Source organism: Anser anser (genome assembly GCF_964211835.1).
Source record: "Anser anser genome assembly, chromosome: 6".
In the NCBI taxonomy this organism is placed as follows: Eukaryota; Metazoa; Chordata; class Aves; order Anseriformes; family Anatidae; genus Anser; species Anser anser.
In genome coordinates, this window is record NC_139726.1 from 30,233,858 (window position 1) to 30,249,852 (window position 15,995).

A 15,995-nucleotide genomic window follows, 5' to 3' on the forward strand; every position below is an offset into this window, starting at 1 on the left:
CCAAAGTCACAGCAAGAGAAGGTAAAAATTTTATTTGATAACAAATAGTGGACCCTCTTAGGAGACACAAATTTTCCATTACAGTCTTTGGTAAGTAGGGTTGAAGAGTTGGCATTAGCTCTTGGTTCCAGCAGGTGCTCTGATGTAGGTACCTGGGTTTGGTGTACCCCAAGAAAAGGGGACATCTGTGCAAAAGAAGGCTGGATCTGTTTTGAAATCTTATCAGACACCAGGTTCAAGGCCAGGCATATTTGAATGAAATATTCCAATTCCTGACCGTCCCTAAGCTTGTGCTGTAAATAACAGGTATTCTGTTGCGTTTATCCATGGAGAAGTCCTTAGCCACACTGGTGAGAAGAGATTGCATTACTAGAGGCTGCAAGATGAAGCTCTAATGAGTTTTTAAGATAAGATGAACTCTCTTGCTACAGGGCATGAGCTAGGGAAGACCTGGAAGAAAACTTTTGGGATGGTCATTCCATGCCTGTCTACTTCTAAGTTGTTTTTGCCTGTTTTGGGGTCACAGCAGTGGGCTGACGATGCCAGCAGCTTGATTCGGCAGCCTCAGGTGATTTAAGAAACATTATACTGCAGACTATTGTGTCTTTTCTTTTTCTTGAGGATTCTGTGCAAGCCATTCTTAAGCAAGGTTCATACAGGACTGCATTTAACGCAAGTTTTTGACTGCTGTGCTTCTCATCCGTTAGCTAATGAGCTGCCACAAGCTCAGACTCAAAACAGGACTGGGCATTGCTTTATTTCAGTTAAATGAAACTGGAGAGCAGAATTTTGGTACCTCTAACTTCAAATCAACATCCAGGTTTTCATTACCGAGAGAAATTAATTAAGTATTTGGACCTTGATTCAACAGCACATTCAAGTATATGCCTACATTTAAGCCTGTATTGGCAGTAGGGTTATTCCTTAAATTAAAAGGAGGTGAAGGCTTAATTACATTCCTGAATCAGGGGGTTCCGGCGTGGAGAACTCGAATGTTAAATGTCAGCATGAAGGCAGATTCCTACGGCCAGCTACAAACCACTAGGATTTATAATCGCTTTATATCCTGGAAACGCTGACAGCTTTAAATATAGCACCATGGCTGTGATAAATTGTTGGCATTTTTTTCTGGTTAGCCTTTTGTAACTAAATTTAAGGTATCCATTTCAGCATGATCCAATTATGGAAGCATAATCGGAACGGCTCCCCATGCAAGAGGCCACATCTATTTTTGTCCAGGAAGCTTAAGTCTGCATTTCTGAGCTCATGATTTATGTCAGGCTTTAAATTAATAATAAGGCATCTATCCACAGGCAAATATTTGTATTGCAAGATCCATTCAGCACAGGCTCAGAAGCCGGTCAAGGCTTCCCAAATAGCGAAGATTCAGTTACAATGACAGCACAGATCCTATTTCAAACATCACCTGGTCTTGCACAGCTATTGTCAGCTCCTTCTTGCTAAGGCGAGCCTGAAACTAGCAGCACGTCAGTGTAAGCTATTGAGCCCCAAAAGATTCATTTCTGAGACAAGAGAGGCCATAGATCAGTTAGATTTCAGCCAGACGGTACCTTTGCCTGTGTTGCTGACGGGCATACTTCCACAGAGATTTCCTGTGACAAAATGCAGGTGTCCTGCCTTTGGGGACTCAAGCAGCTGAGCATGCACAAATATTAACCACACACACAAACCCAAGGGAGGGGAAAAGCTGAAAGGGAGAAAGATAAATCCTGTAACCACACTGTTACTTAGCAGGAGCACATTGCACACAGGAGGGACATTGCAGGTATGGGAACAAGTCCCACATCTTCATTGATTTTTTGAGTGGACACTCTCTCCTGCATTTATCAATGGAAAAATACACTGATTTCCTTTGCAAAGTGCTTTGAGATCTGCCGGTGACAAAAGCAAGGTAAGAGCCACACTGTTATCGTGAGCCAAGTTCAGGAAACTTTTTGCCGTTAGTCTTGTTCAGAGCAGCTCGTCCTGGAGTTAAGGATTTGTTCATTTTCTAATCTACGACCAGCACAGCTACAGCTTACCTGTGGAAATGACACCTTCAGCTTTCTTCCTCTCGATTCAGTAATACTTCCAAACAAGCAGAACCACACAGGAAACACACAAATTAAAACAGAGGAGTTACACTTCAAGCTGACAGCAAAACAAGGCGCTAGGTGACCAACACTGAGAGAGAAAACCACCTGACCACTAGATTCTTCAGTGAAATCGTAACAAAAAATAAATAAATATTTCACACAGAGTTTCCTAAGAGGGTAAACTCCAAATAATTCTGCAAGTGGTAAGTAACTCGGTGTCACACGTGCCACACAACTTCTTTCCCTGAGCTGCTCAGTAGATCTAGGTGGAGGAGAGGAGCATTTGAGAAACATGGGACTCTGCTGAAACGTCTTGTCATGTCACATTTCATCTGAGCAGATGGCAAAGCTGCTCAAAGCAGGGACAGAGATCAGAAGATTAAAAGGCACAACTTTCACCAAATGTAATACATGACCTGCCTGTTTAAATGAGCCCCACACAAGAGAACCAGCCCCCAAATCCTCCTTCCATTTGCATATAACACCCATATTACTCAGTGTTGGCCTGGGATTGAGAGCAGAAACGCACCCTGTGGAACGAGAAGTGTGCTCGTGGTGCTGTGCTGTGCGCATTAGGATCGGTGAGGCATGGAGTTGGTGCCCCAGCACAGCAGACAGTGATGCCTGGGTACAAACCTACCAGAAACCACAAGGGCAAGGGGCACTCCCTTTCTACAAAGGCCGCGTCCCCTCAGAGACCAACATTATGTCCACAGCACTGCTGACAAGCAGGCCTAGGCCAACCTTCACCTGAAGTCCGCATGGGGAGAAGTTTTAAGATGTGAGAAGGCTGAAAACTCCTGCCTGCCGTTGATGTCTGGAAAGGATCTGAGCTGGGCTCGGTGTTCTCCTGCCCAGCAGTGGCAGTCACGCTGCCAATGTCCTCACAGCCATAACGTGGAAGCAGGTACAGAGATACACTAAAAAAGCCAGCACATCCATTACAAAGTTCATGCTGTGTACTTTGCTATTGGGGAATCCAGTTCTGTGATTTTAGGCAAGGTCTTAAAACTTGACAGTCTGCTGACTAAGGAGATGCTGCTTGTTGGCCCTATAAACTTGCAAGCCATAGTTTGAGCTGCTGCATTTCACCATCACCTGCAGCTCCTGCGGTCACAGCAATCAGGACAACACTCCGGCCAGCAGCTTTTACCACCATTATGACAAATTTCTGTTCATTTCTCCTTAATCCAGACCTCCACATCCCATAGACAGCTGGTAGTACTGCCAGAGCACTGAGCTGTTTGTGGACAAGGGGGGTCAGACATCGGATACAGGCCGCGCTGTGTTTGGGGTTGTGCATAGGAACATGACCTGGCTAGCGATGTGTTGGAGGCAATCTCTGGTTCACAGCCCGAAATGTGCCTGCTTTATACTTGTGGATTGACAGCCTTGCCCCTTTGTGTGCTGGCACAGGTGTCTGTAACCACATAACACAGCAGCAGAGTGCAAATCAGCCACTTCTTTTTCAGTAATTCAAGCCTGTGTTCATACAGCCCCGTGGTGAGGTGTTCCTGATCCCCGGCTCTGCACTGACACCTGCAGCAGGGCTTTGGCTCTGGGGTTGATCCCAGTGTCTGGGATCCAGTGGCAACTCCTGAGCACTGCTGCTAGGGGATATATGTGAAGGTAGAAATGTATATAAATGTGTATGTCACCCTGCTCAGCCAGAGAGGGGAGCCATCTGCGAGTGCTCCGTGTGTCTGTCTGTGCATGTAGAGATGAATATACATGTTTTTTACATGTGTTTGGGGTCTCTGCTGTGATACACTGCTGTGCCAGCATTCCCAACCTGCTCTCCAGAGCCTTTGACCCCCTCTTTTTCTTGCCGGTGACTGCCCTGTGTTGCCCGATGTAAGTCTAGGTGTGCTGAGAGCCACTCGGATGCCAGACAAGCTGATTTAACTCTGTGGACGCACTCCAGATGCATAAGGCCCCATGTCATTGCTACAGCCTCATCTCCTCGCCACTGGCAGACAGTCTGATCAATAACAAAGTTAACAATGCATTTAATTACATCTGGAAGTTCCTCTCCATTGCCTTCGGACCGTGGAAGAATTCATCAGCTTTATTTCTGCTTTTCCTCTTCGATTTTTCTCTGGGAACTGTCAGCTTCCTTTAAATCACTTACACATTTCCACATGAGGGGAGGTTCCCTATGTTTTCATCTCACACTGCTGTTCTGCTGTTTTACCACTGGGCAGGGCAGGCTAACAGCCATTTCATACAGGCAGGAGGTTTATCCTGAGTTTGAGAAAGGGTTCTCCAGTCCAGAAAGGAATCCGGTGGTGGAACTGGTGGTGGAACTTTCCCCAGAACTCATTTCCTAACTGCAAAGTGGTTCCCAAGCTGCTTTGCTGAAAATGAACTGGTGAGCTCTGCCTTTGACTGTCACAGATGTTAAAGGAGGCAGGTATTTTTCAACCAGCCACTGCTGCGAAGAAAAAACCCTTTGGATGAATGCAAGCTCATGTACGGCCTCCTTCAGCTCCTGCTGCTGCTGCTGAAGGGTGCTGCCCAAGCTGTCCCCAGGCACTGCAGGGAAACATGGGGCAGCATCGCCCTCAGGCATTCCCAGTTTGCCCTAATTAGTGAGATATGACCCATTTATCATTCCTTACTGCTTATTGACACCATTAATACAGCAGAGCCCACGAACCTCGCTGACACCATTTCAGCCTGTTGCAGACAGCTAGCTCTCCCCCCAGCAGTGTGGTTTTCTCTCTGTTTTTCACACCGCCTGCATTCCCACTGCACTTAGCTGAACATCTTCTCCTACCTCCTCCGCTGCACTCATTTCTCACCCTATCTGGTGACAAACCAAGCCCCAGTGTGGTTCATATCAAGGTCAAAACCGGCCTGAGGATATGGGCAAGCATTTGCTACAAGACAGCCTGATGTTGATAGGGACAGATAACAACAGCAATTTGTTTTTAACGCATCGGAGAACAAAACATTTTTTTCTTTTCTCCTAGGTTTTCCTAATTGAGGGTAATTCTGGTGATGTTTTCCCTCTCCAGCTTGTTTGCTCAGGAATTTAGAGGGTTCAGTAGCAGTAACTAGAGACAAGCTCATTCAGTGGCATTATCCTTACTTCTTATGGCAACATCATTAGTGAAAAGTCATGTTAAACAGCAAAGTGTGATGCTTTCCTTTCTGTAAGAAAGAATTGAGGGCTTCTCACCTCTACTTGAAGACTAAACGCAGCTGTGCTGAATGAATATGGCTCGACAAGCTACAAACTTTGCAAGGCTGATGTTAAAAAGCAAAGACAGAGATACCCCAAGGCACGACTGAGCCCATGGCTCCCTTACCCTGGGACACAGAGAGCACCAGTGGAGCTGCAGTGCTGAGCCCCATTTTGATTTTCAAATAGCTCATTTATTCTCTCCTCACTGCCAGCCTCTGCAATTATTTGCCCTTAGTTTGCCCAGTTCAGGGCATGCAGCCTTTGTTTTGTCCTCTCACAGAACTGCCTGTGCAAGGGGTGAAATGAGCCCTGGCAGCAGGGACTGTTGTTGCAAAAGTCCCTGGCTCCACTCAGATACCCAAACCTTCAGGAGGCATTTTCACAGCTCTGTTTGCTTTTAAAACACAGTCTGTTCCCTGACCCTTCATATCCTTGTTGGTCATCCCACCCCATTAAACACACACACCATTTTTAGAGGGTCTGCTGGTGCACAGACCCAGACTGTCTTTAATTTTCACCCTGCAAAACAAGGAACAGAATCCCTGGACCCTTTCCCTCTGGTAGAACATCTCTCACAGACTTAGCCAGTCTCCTGCTATAGAGCTGAATTACCAAGTCCTGGTAAGAGCATCACAGGCTGGCTGCATCACTGCCACGAGGGTTTGCAAGAACTGGGAAAGAGCACAGGCCTGTCAGTGTTGCTTCTTACCAGCTCAGGGATCCACCGCCACGGGACCCTATTAAGTCCTTGCAGTTCTCCAGATTTCCCAGGAGGGACATTTCTCATCCCGTGTGCTTTCCACACACACAGGATGCTCTCCCCCCTGTTCTGTTTCACCAGCTTTCCCATCCTCCCAGCATTAATGGGGAGATGCCATAGGCACCAAGCTGCTTTACCTGATAGTCAGTGATGCCAGTCTAGGCAGCCTCTCTGCAGGGAGCACCGTTTCTCCCAGGAGCTGCCAAACCATCATCACATGCTTTGGGATCCCTCCAGGACCAAAGGTGGAAGAATAGATGCAAGTTGGGATCCAGCCGGCCTATCTGACATAAATTCAGTAAGCTAATACCAACAAGAGTCGGGATTGCTTCAAAGAAAAAGAAGGAAAAACAACACAACACAGACTAATTTCTGTCAAGATTCCCATTGTTAACTAATTGCACAATCAAGAAAGATTAGGGTGACAGCTCATTTTGGAACAGTATCTCCCCCCAGGGGCCAAGTCCTTTCAAACTACTACGTTGGATAGCAGCAACTGCGGTACTCCAGCACATCCAGCCTTGATAAAAGCCCAGATTCCCTAACATCTGGACAGTAGGGGCGAAAATAGCAAATGCAGAGAGAAGCAATCAGTGCAGAGTTTATTTTAATAAACTCTTGCAAGTTAAATAATCTCAGCTCTGATTAGCAATGGAGATTAAAAAATGTAAATATTTACCAGAACATCTTCAATATCCTCATGGAGTCAAAAGGCCAGCTTCTGCATACAGCATGTCAGTACTGCTATTGCAAACTCTGAGCTTTCAGCACTCGCAGACTACTGCAAAATTAGGCAAGCATCTTAACTATAACTACATTATTACAAAGCCAAAGTATTAGAGTTTTGTTTGCTTTCTTTTCCAAGTCTCAGGTTTCTACATTTTCTTCCTCCTATGTGAGAATCAGAAGTCTCCTTTGACAAAAGCTGTGATTCCCAGCTATTCACTTAGCTCAAGGGGATAGCTTGTAATGAAAAAATAACAAGCATCATGATGCCTGTAGCCAGTCAGGGCTGTGAGACCTCCACTGCCTTCAGGGTAGCTGCCTTTGATTCTCCTTCACTTCAGCAAACTCTCGTTCCAGCTCGGCTTGTTTACTCACCAGCCTGCCAGTCACCTGCCTTTCTACTCTGGGAGGCCAGCAAAGGTGAGGACAGGATATTTGCATCCCCATCACGCACACAAAACACCCTCACCCGCCTGGCTTCACCAAGAGTTTTAAGCTGCTTATTCTGGCTCTGCAGCGAGGGGACATCTGCCCTGGGTTGCTGGTGACAACAGTTCCCAGTAAGGCCACGTCAAAAAGAAATCAGTTCCCTGGCACCTTCACCAGATTTGTAGGCACCTTATTCGAGGAGGCTTAAAGATACTCTTAATTAACGAAAGCAGTATGAAAGGGCTGGGTCCTGTCTTACCCTCAGTAGTAAGACTGCATCTCAAAAACATGGACACAGTGCCCAGTGTGTGTGTCTGCTTTTGGGTTAGACTGTGAATTTGGGGGTGAGAAAAAAACAGGCAGACTCTCCCTGCTTACATGTTAGCATCTTCTGCTGAATTCCCACCTTCCTTTCAATGTTTCACATTTCACAATTCACAGTTTTTGTACCGCAGAAGCAGTGGATCAAGATGCCACGGATGCCACCTGCCTTTTGGTCCAGGCTTTCAAACTCACTCTCCAAGGCCATCTGCCTGCAGGATGGAGCCCTTTATGTTACTGGGATGAACAGCATCACAACTTTGTGCTTGCTCCCCACTCCTCTCTTCCTTGCCACTCTTCTTCCAAAACACAGCTTGCAGGATAAGACCTGCCTAAATCGTCTCTGCCACCACTGTGGTGGGGTTGGGGTGTCACTGATGGAAAAAAAATAAAACAGGGCCTCTGCTTAGCAAAGCCATCGCTGGCCCAAGGAGGCATGAAAACTGTGCAGTCAGGGAGTGGCATATTGCAATAAAGCTGACCTAAAGAAGCAAAGTGGCATTTAGTTTCTTCAAAAGGAGTGGCATTTGCCATGGCCTGACTGAAGGGAAGGAGGAGGGCTTGTTCCCCCCCCCCCCCCCCCGCCCCCCTTCCTGGTTAGTGAGAAATGCATGCACCTTTCCTGAGAGAAAAGGAAAGAAATGACTCCTCACATGCATTGGCTTCTAATCCTTTCACCAGAGCCCTTGCTCTTCTCTGAACACAATCAAGCAACTCAATGTCCTTTGAGGGGCCCAAAACTGAGCACAATATGGAAACATTGCATGTGCTGGGCCTGCTCACACCCACTGCAAGCTGCAGCCCCGTCTGCATGGCCTCACGTCCTTCCCAGGCGTGAGCAGGCTCCCAGCTGCAAGGCCCTGAGATCCATGCCTCCCTCAGGCAGGCCTGGTGTGTCTGCAGAGGCCAGCCCTCTCGCTGACACGGAGTTTGTCCAGCCTGGGGCTGCCTGGTGTGGCCTTGAGGGAGAGGTGGGCCTGCCAGGCCATCTCAGCGCCCCACCAGAAAGCCAGCCTGGAGACCCATCTGCTGGCAGAGCTCGGATTCCACCCCAAATCTGACACTTGGCACTGCTAATTAATCCATCTTCTTCTTCTCATGCCTCCAACGGAGGGAAATCTTTGCTTTTTGAGGCATGGGGCAGCGGTGATGCATCGGGATGCTCAGCAAGACACAGGTCTTCATTTGGGCACTTCTTGCCATGCAGTTGTTCTTACGAGTTAGCAACACGGAGTAAAATTGGAGTCAGACAGAGTGAAAGCCATGCCTAATAAACCTGCAAAAGCCACCAGCTTGCTGTGATTGAAGAGGCAAAACCTACCTATCCACAAGTTAAGAGGCAGCACTGTATGTCTTGCTCATGAAGCTCCCATCAACTCTTCAAGCACCATCTGCAAGGACCAGGGTTGGCAGAGTTTAAATGAAAAAAAAGACGAATAAAAACCTCTTGCTGGCATCCTTAATGCATCAAAAAAGGCTCCTACAAGTCTTCTTTTACAAAAATCTGTTTCAAGTCGAGATTAGCTCAATTCAATGTGAGCAGAATATGCAGTGCTCTCTGAAGAGGCCGTGCACTAAAAGTTCATACAGTCACCACTAAAAATGGCGTTTTTACTGTCAGAAATCTTGAACTGAGAAAGAGGAATCTGAGCCAAGTGGGATTTTTGACCTGCTCTATTGTTGGACCACTTCCCACTTAAAGTCTTAAGGCTGAATTTCACAGCAAGCCAACCATTTGATTTGGCAGACGTGCTAGGGCCAGGCCTGACTTTTAAGTAATAGCCGTAAAAAAGAAAATACACAGCTCCACAATAAAAAAAAAATAAAAAATAATAAAAAAACAGCTGTTCTTGAACGGCAGTCAAGAGGGACAATAAGTCTTCTCATGTTGGGAAAAATTAGCCAGCCTTTCCTTCCCACTGAGCCGATATAAGGAAGGGAAAGGCTCAGCACATGGCCAGCAATGCCGACACCCAGAGTAAACAGAGGTGAGCTGCAAAGTTGTCTCCGGACTGAGCTCACAAACAATGGGGCCCAAAGGGAAATGGAAAAGCAAATATTAATGTTTTGCCATTCACATGGCCTCAGAGAAAACAGAACAATGCCTTTAGTTGGACAACACCTTGATGTCTTCCTCCTCTAAAATGTCATCTTAGGACTCGTGATTTCTTTGGATGAAGCAAGCAGTTGTTGAGAGCTGCCTGCTGCCCAGTGAGCCCTGCTGCCTGCTTTTCCAATGCCAGAGGAAAGGAGAACATGTTTATAAAAGTATTCCCCAGGAACAAAGTCACGCTCCTCCCCGTGAAGCAAAAATCAGAAGCAAACGAGAATCCCTTTGGCCTTGATTGTGGCCATGAGGACAGGGCTTGGATGAAGAAACACAAGCACCAGCTCCTCTGGAACCTGGTAGAAAAAGAGTGAATAAAACTTAGTGAGAAAATAAACCTGGGAACAACTTCAGGGAGAGGCAGAGATAAGGTCTTGGCCCGTTCTTCCTTCTACCTCATCTCTGTCAGGGTGTTGCAATGTGGCTTTATCAGGCAGTCCCTGCCCTGCAAAACCACAGCATCTCTGGGAGCTCCCCCGGTCTCTGCTGACTTGGCTCCCACGCCGGTGCAAAAAACAAGGAGCTCTGCTGGGGGAGGGCAGTGTCTCCTGTGCCATTGCAGGGCTGTGCAAGCCATGCCGAGATGCGGCTGGGCTCTTATCCCACCGTAATTGTTCCAGAGGCAAAGGAGACCGAGCAGGAGGGGAGCAGAGAGCCCTCGTGCTTGGGCATTTGGGAGAGGAGGTTGGCATGGAAACTGCTGCATGATTAAAGCCTCCCTCTCCACTCTGCTCTGTAGGAGATAGGCTGCGTCGTGCCGGACTTTGCTCTCATTGTGACTCTTACAAAGCGAGCTGTCACAGTTTCTTCGTGAAATCGGGCTGTTTCGGCAACGTGCCCCTGTCTTGGAAAAGATGTGGTGATGCTGTCATCTGCCATCGCCAAACAGGAGCTGACCTGCAGCCACATCCATCCCAAGCTCTCCTTTAATTGTTGTTTGTTTGTTTGTTTTTCCACAAACCTCCCTGCTTGGGATGAATACCTGTTTTATCATTCTCACATTCTTTTCACAAGTCAAATGGGTTGCAGTAAGTTTTAACCTAGTAAAGACAGAGGAGTACACTGAAAAGTCTCAACAGCACTGTTTCCTCTGCGTAGCAGCCAATAAATCATGCTGTCCCCTGTAATGGAACAGGTTCATTAAATTGTACCACTTTGATGTTATCTTGCTGGCTGAGATGCAGGGAAGTCTGGGAAAACACATGATACTTTGAGGGGAAAACATTTGTTTTGTTCATTAGTATGCATTAGAGCTTGGCTGCCTAGGAGCTAGTCACCGCACAGTAAATAAAGCAGCTCTGATTTCAGGTGAAAAGTAAGAGAAACATCTCCCTAGCAGGTGGGGTTAGCCAAAAGCCATTCCCAAGCTCAGGTTTTTGCAGAGAACTCCAGCCCTGACGCCCTATTGCTGACTCCTGCAGTCCACCTGGGGGCAAAACACAGGGCTCAATGTCCAGTCCTGGGGACATGCCCAGCCTGGCTGTCCCTGTGCAGCGTCTCCCCTGCACGAGGCTTTCATTGCCACACGCAGCTCCTCCACCGCTGCCCGTGCTGGCTGATGGCATCTCTCCCTTGCAGCCCACACGTAACAAGAACAGGAGCAGGGAGGATCCAACCCATCTGGCTTCCCCAGGAGGGGAAGGTGAGGAGATAGGGCTTACCTCGGGGAAGGGAGAGACACCACGAGGGCATGGCCATCACAGCCAGTGGGAGAGGTGAACAGGGAGTGAGGGACCACTATTCCCAACTGTGCATCCAGACAAGCGATCCCCCAAATCAAAATCCTTTAACAGGCTCTGTCACACTGCAGGGGGATGTTCTCCTAGCCTGGACCAGCTTTGGGGCTGACCCTACCCAGCGAGTCTTCCCCATGCTACTTGCTACCAAAATGAGCCCACAGGGATGGAGAGTGATGTGCCAGAGCTCCAAGCTGGCGTGCACGGTGGAGACATAAGGCACATAGGGTGCAGGCACCCCGAGAGGCAGCTGGTGAGCTGAGGGGGGACACAGGTGGTATTTTCCCCACTGAACATTGTGCTCAGGTTTTAATGCATCTCCTGTGTTTCCAGGAAACAAAGAGAGCTGCTGGGATGTGCTTGTTGTGTGGTGGATGTCTCTCATCTCTGCAAAATTCTGCATGTTGCTTCAATTATGAACGGGAAAAAAAAAAGGAAAAAAAAAAAAGAAAAAAAAAGGCAGCTAAATCGCTGTTCCCCCCTCTTTAAATAATAATTTATTTTATTATCCAGCAGCAGGTGCAGTTAGCATTAGGCTTATATAATCCCGCTCCTGGAAAATAGATAAATAAATAAATAAAAACGTTGAAAAGAACATTATGGAATTGCACCATCAAGTGTTCAGATACTAAACTGTGCTGGGATAAAGCTTGCCTCAAGCAGCCTTAATCTGGGTGCCTTCAAGTGGGTCCTCATCACTCCACAGGAGCTCTGAGGCAGGGAAAAACCCCGGAAGGAAAGATGACAGCCAGTGGGAGGGTTTCTAAGAGCTTATTGCAAACAAACAGAAAACCCCAGGAACAGCAGAGGCCCTTTATTTGCTGGTGGTAGTAAAGTTGCCAATACTGAGATAGAAAAGCCTTAAACCCTCACAATGCACACAGGTAAGGAAATGTCTTCCCAGTCCGTAATACGATAGATGATGCCCAGCAGATGTGAGCATCAGCTGGCTTTGGCAAAAGCCATGGGAGGCCCAGCAGGGCTGGCTGAGGAGCTTCCTCACGGGTATCCCTGTGATTCCCATGGGAGTATTCAGCAGCTTATCTCATGGCATAACCAGTGCTGTGATCGGAAACCATGGGCAGCAGGCTCATCAAGATGTGAGCTGAGGATATCCACCAGATTTCAGATTTCCGCCCTATAAAACATGGAGAAAGAGTGACAGAAAAATAAGCTTTTGAAAACTAAATTCATACAAACTCACCCAATTGTGCATCTTCTTTTCTGATGTAATTTATATTGACAGGGAACTCACTCCAGTGATAGGTTTTTTCCCCCCTTTAATTATTAAAGCGAATTCAGGCTTGGAAGATTTCAAATTAACATAGACAGCAGCAAATGGAGGTGTCACATCTCACCCTCATGGGAGAAATCTGATGGCTGTAAGTAGGCTGCACTCGCCTATCTGGGAAAAGTTTGGATACATACAATCCTCTTGCTCTGAGTGTGGTACCCAAGAGGAACATGGTTCATTTAATTGCACCATGCTTTTCCTACATCTGCTCTGCTGGAAGACTGTTCCAGAGACTCTCCTCACCAGCTTTCCCAAAGCTGGGATGAATTATGGACTTCAGAGACCCCCAGCTCTCCATCAGCCAAACATGCCAGGAGCTTCCCAGAGGGTTAAAGTAGTGATCCGAGAGAGAAAGATGGAAAACAGCACTCACGTGGAAAACCCAGCTTTGAATGGTCCAGTACAACAAATTGGAGCTAGATTTCAGCTTCCTTACAAATACAGCAAGAAACAAGTCAGAAGTAGCTCATACATAAATGAGCTGTCAGTAGATGACCTGAATTTGGCAATGAGAGCTGGGTATGGATGTTCTGTTGAGCCCCCTTAAGCCATATGGGAGCTGTAGACTCACGGACCCCAAACTCCCAGCTCTGAGATGTGGCTGCAGCCCAATATCTAAGTGCTGAATATATCAATAAGTAAAGGTTAGCGTGAATATACGATCAACCACACGCTGCTGTAATTGCACTGGTATAGCTGAGGCCTCTCCTCCTCACTAGCAATAAGAATTGCAAAATTGTAGCATGGGAACTAATGATTCCCTTATATATTTGGGGGAAAAAATGCACACACACAAAGAGGTGAATGTTAAGTGAGAGTAAAATTGATAGATTTAAACCGCCGACTCAAATTACAAGGTGAAACAGTGAGCCTGTGATTTAAATAATCTTTTCTGACAATAAGGCAAGAAAGATACCATATATCCTCCTAGCTGACTTCTGTTACCATCACAGAGTAATATATGTCTAAAATCAAAAACCCAAGTGCAATTTCTCTACCCCAGGACCTGCTTTGCAATTTCAACTTCTATGTATATACAAAACAATCACAGCAGACTGATGCCTTACCACATTTTTTTTTATGACCTATTTGAATACTGTCTGCTACCCCCCCAGAATCCTGTATCATCACCTCTCCTTCCCCAGAGGCAGCCTCAGTTTATGTTCTGCTTTCCTTGCTGATGGCAGGGCGCTGTGAATTGGTGCCGGCAGTGTGCAAGGGCACAGCCAGGAATGCAGCCTCCGAAACGGCTGGCTGGGCATGTGCCCTCCTCAAAATATGTTCTCATACCCACATATTTCAAAGGCACCAGCTACAACGAGAGATTGTCCGGGTAGATGGCCTGACTACGGCTCGGACACGGGCCAAGAGAGGCCGGGAGGGTCCTGCATGAAAGCACATTAATTCTTTCTACAGGGAAGAGCTCTGGGCACCTCTTTGAACAGCCCCAAGCCCTTACAGAGACACAAGTGAAAATGGAGTTTTTGGAAACCTCCGCATCTCCCCAAAGCCCTGCCAGAGCTGATGACAAGGCGATACTTTTCCATGCTTTTAAAACAGCAGAGCACAGTCTGGGACTTGGCTGGGTGACAGACCTTGGCCGACAGACATTCACGCAGGCGAGCAGGTCACAGCAAAAGCATTTTTTAAAGAGAAATATATTTCAGGGGGTATTTCCCTAAAGGCATTCCTGCCATTCCCTGTCATTTCCTGGCTGCAGCAGCTGAGTCACAGCTGGCTCCAGAGGGCTGAGAAAGTTCAGGAGGAAAAAGCTCATCAGTTTTGGTGTCTTGGGTGACCTCTACCAAAAATCAGAGTTGAAGGTTTACAGGTGATGGTGCAGAGCCCCTTGCTCCCACACTTGTTCCTCCCCAAATCCCCAAGGTCCTTCCCTTTCCCCGCTGTTGGTTACTCCACTAGACATCCTTAAACCCTGTGCGATCCCAAACTGCTCCTGCAACCCACTGCGTGCCCCATGCCCTAGGTCCCAAAGGCCATTGACTCGATCGGCTGTCAGCAGGAAAATTTGGGCACTTCTCATCATTTGTCCTCCCGGACCAGGCTCGGTGCCAGCGGTGCCGCTGGTTTGAGCGGTGGAGCGCAATGACAGGGACATTTTTAAAGGAGAACAAATCACCAGGCTGCTGCTTCTCAGAGCCTCTTTCCTCCAGTTTAAGTGGTGCTAATGAGGGAGGTCAATCCGCTTCCATTTGTCCCTGCTGCACAAGCTGGGACATTTCTCTCTTTTGACAAAAAAAAAAAAAAAAAAAAAAAAAAAAGAAAACCTGCTAGAGCAGACTTTCATTTTTAAAGTTGCTCAGCAAGTGTGTCCCTTCCTGAGGATCAAAATGCTTCCAGAGGATGCAGCAGGCATGGCTGCACATCCCTGTGCCCCAGAAGATGGCAAGAAGTAGCCTAGGGCAACAGGATCCTAGGGCAAAAGGACCACAGGACAAAAGTAGACTGGAAAAAAGCCTGCTACCCCTGCCCAGGACTGCATGAGCTGGACTCTAGGTAGTAACATGGTGAGATTCACAATAGAATTGCAAGAGATGGCACTGCCACAGCCCTGCAAGGGGCTGGGAGCCTGGTGCCCGCTGCTCAGCACCAATGTCCGAGATGCAGCCTTCAAGGTCACCTTGCGGTGTGCTGGGGCTGTCCTGCACCACAGGGACAGGGATGTGGCAGGGCAAAGAGGGGATACCAGCAGGATCTTTGTGTGGGGACTAGTGTCTTGCTAAGGGGCATATCAGAAAGGATGTCTCAGAGCAACAGATTTGGAGCCCTGATCTCATATTCCAGCCGTCTCATATCCCAGTGACCTACGCAGGAAGCAGTCCCATTTCCAGAAGACAAGATGCCAGACCATGCCACATGCCAGATAATGGTGGCTGTTTGGATAAAACTCAGCCTACATCTCCCCACGTAGCCAAACCCCTCAACCTTGGCACACAGTCTCCGGGGAGCTGCCTTTCCTTGCTGTTGCAGCAGCTGGAAGTGGCTCAGGAGCTCCCATCTTCATGGCAGCAAACCTGGACTCCCAGTTCCTCCTCCATGGGCAATTTTCTGGGCTTTTGGGTCTGTTCCCCTGCCCTTTCCTGAGGGGAAAGATGTTGCCTCCTCCACATGCACTGGATGTTTCCAGGCAGGAATAAAATGAAGCCGAACAATTCCAGGGCGCTAAAAACGGCTGGGGAAGCAAGAGTGCATGGGAGACATATCAGTCATTCCTGCCACCACCTTCCTGCCATTGTCATGTGTCTCAGCCCCTGGAATATCCACCAAAAAGGCAAAAGTGTTTCCACATTGCTCTAATAAAAACCTGGCTTGTGAGAG

At 47.6% G+C, this 15,995-nt stretch overlaps 1 long non-coding RNA gene across 1 annotated transcript; it reads right to left on the reverse strand.

Annotated features, from left to right (window-relative positions):
• Positions 1-8,191: 8,191 nt before the first annotated feature.
• LOC310901805 lies at positions 8,192-13,878 on the reverse strand. Its single transcript, XR_014586181.1, has 3 exons — positions 13,791-13,878; positions 13,033-13,281; positions 8,192-12,503 (listed from the first exon to the last, which is right to left on the reverse strand). It is a non-coding gene; the product is annotated as an uncharacterized lncRNA (long non-coding RNA).
• Between the last annotated feature and the right edge of the window lie 2,117 nt (positions 13,879-15,995).